The sequence below is a fragment of the Salmo trutta genome, unplaced genomic scaffold (assembly GCF_901001165.1).
Source record: "Salmo trutta unplaced genomic scaffold, fSalTru1.1, whole genome shotgun sequence".
Taxonomy (NCBI): Eukaryota; Metazoa; Chordata; class Actinopteri; order Salmoniformes; family Salmonidae; genus Salmo; species Salmo trutta.
The window spans coordinates 117,563-120,382 of record NW_021822764.1 but is presented as its reverse complement, the minus strand read 5'-3'; the positions used below and the strand labels follow the sequence as shown (position 1 = coordinate 120,382).

The 2,820-nt window shown below is 42.6% G+C and overlaps 1 non-coding gene across 1 annotated transcript; it reads right to left on the bottom strand.

The window, feature by feature from the left end:
• Positions 1-399: 399 nt before the first annotated feature.
• trnaa-cgc (transfer RNA alanine (anticodon CGC)) lies at positions 400-471 on the bottom strand. The gene has a single exon. It is a non-coding gene; the product is annotated as a tRNA-Ala (tRNA).
• Between the last annotated feature and the right edge of the window lie 2,349 nt (positions 472-2,820).

Here is a 2,820-nt window from a genome sequence, read left to right as displayed (position 1 = left end):
CCTCTCTAGGGTATGTGGGACGAAATCGTCCCACATAGTCAACAGCCAGTGGAATCGAGTGGCGCGATATTCAAATACCTTAGAAATGCTATTGCTTCAATTTCTCAAAACATATGACTATTTTACACCATTTTAAAGACAAGACTCTCATTAATCTAACCACATTGTCCGATTTCAAAATGGCGACTTACAGTAGTGAATGCATACATTTCATATATTTTTTTTCTTTTCTGTGCTGGCCCCCCATGGGAATTGAACCCACAACCCTGGCATTGCAAACACCATGCTCTACCAACTGAGCTACAGGGAAGGCTAAAAATGATTTAGCACATCTCGGTTTCCTGCTTAGAATTTCAACATTCTGTAAAGTAGGAGCTGGGTCAATGCAATAATTTTAAATGGAGAAGCTGGGGATTGAACCCAGGACCTCATACATGCGAAGCATGCGCTCTACCACTGAGCTACATCCCCTTTCTTGCTCAGGTTTTTGCCTGCCATATCAGTTCTGTTATACTCACAGACATCATTCAAACAGTTTTAGAAACTTCAGAGTGTTTTCCATCCAAATCGTCTAATAATATGCATAGCTTAGCTTCTGGGCCTGAGTAGCAGGCAGTTTACTCTGGGCACGCTTTTCATCCAAACTTCCCAATGCTGCCCCCTATCCCTTAAGAGTTTTAAGGCATCCTCCTCTCAACCTCTCTGATTCAGAAGGGTTGGGTTAAATGTGGAAGACACATTTCAGTTGAATGCATTCAGTTGTATAACTGACTATGTATCCCCCCTTTCCATTTCCCAATAACAGGAAGCATGTAACTGTATTTCCTAGAAGGTTGTTGTCTTGGGCACCTGGAGGTTCAGCAGTGTGACCCAATCAGCAATTTCCCTGTATGTCAACCCAGTGAAAAGGATGGATCCGGCCAGGTATAAGCAAGTTATTTTCTGCCATTCCTCGTGTATCAGAACATGCTGTGTCTATTGTAACAACTCTATGGGGCTTTGATTCTGCTGTCTGAAGTGGTGGTTCTTCTATCAGTCAAGACAGCTCCACCTGCTGGCAGGTTTGGAAAAACTCCATGAGTTTAGATCCACTCACCATCCATTTATTTTGGCTCCATCCTCCCGTTTCTTCTGGCACACTGTCAGAGGTTGATCTCTTGCTGGAGGCGGAGTTCGCAAGGCACAAAATCAAGATCATCAAAGACCTCAGCCACCCGAGCCACGGCCTGTTCACCCTGCTACCATCTAGAAGATCATCAAAGACCTCAGCCACCTGAGCCACGGCCTGTTCACCCCGCTACCATCTAGAAGATCATCAAGGACCTCAGCCACCCGAGCCACGGCCTGTTCACCCCACTACCATCTAGAAGATCATCAAAGACCTCAGCCACCTGAGCCACAGCCTGTTCACCCCACTACCATCTAGAAGGCGGAGACAGTACAGGTGCATCAAAACTGGGACCGAGAGACTGAAAAACAGCTTCTATCTCAAGGCCATCAGACTGTTAAATAGTCACCACTAGCCAGCCTCCACCCAATACCCTGCCATGATCTTTAGTCCCTGTTAACAACCGGCTACCTCCAGGTACTCAACCCTGAACCTATGTACATAGAGTCATTAAACACTGGTCACTTTAATCATGTTTACATTCTGTTTTACCCACTTCACATGTACACTACCGGACAAACGTTTTAGAACACCTACCAAATCTACTAATAATATGCATATCCTACCTTCTGAGCCTGAGTAGCAGGCAGTTTACTACGGGCACGCCTTTCATCCAGATGTCAAAATACTGCCCCTGCCGCAAATTAACAGCCTGCTACCACCAGGTACTCAACCCTGAACCTATGTACATAGAGTCATTGAACACTGGTCACTTTAATCATGTTTACATACTGTTTTACCCACTTCACATATACGCTATCGGACAAAAGTTTTAGAACAACTCATTCAAGTTTTTACTTTTTTTTATTTTTACTATTTTCTACATTGTAGAGTAATGGTGACGACATCAAAACTATGAAATAACACATATGGAATCATGTAGTAACCAAAAAAGTGTTAAACAAATCAAAATATATTTTAGATTCTTTAAAGTAGCCACCCTTTGTCTTGATGACAGCTTTGCACACACTTATAGTCATGAGTGGACACATTTATCATATGGGTGGTCCTGGGAATTGAACCCACTACCCTAGTGATTCCAATGCCATGCTCTACCAACTGAGCTAATGTAGAAATGACCAGCATTTAAAAATGTGATTTTACATTTGATTTGGGATCCTTGGCAAATCTCTGGGATCGCAGATAAATTATATAGTTCTAGGCTCTGATCAAGTCGTCGTAGGTTGCATTTAAATGAGCAGGTCAAAGACTTTCATTTTCAAGCCATTGGGCACATTCAAGAGCGAATTACATGGCTTGTGGTGCTGGTGAGGGTGTGGTAGGATGGTTGACCCTTGACAGCACCACAGTGTGCCAATAATGTTGATACCTATCTTGTTAAACAAATTATCTTCTCTGAGCAATACACGCCATACGCATCGCGCCAATAGGCTTAACCCACTTGGTGGGAATTGTAACATGGCTCATATAGTGAGGACCTCTACTATATTCACTTAACTTCATGATAATGAATGACTCCTTAGTGATTGTTTCCTGGGAAACAGTGATTAATGTGATGATACATTGTGACCAATAGACAACAGCTTTTATGTTTTATTTTATGTCAATATTTTCAGGAGGTGACTGAACTCAAGCAGTGATGCATCATGTTATTCTGTTTGTTTTATTCTGATCACCAGTGACTTCCTACT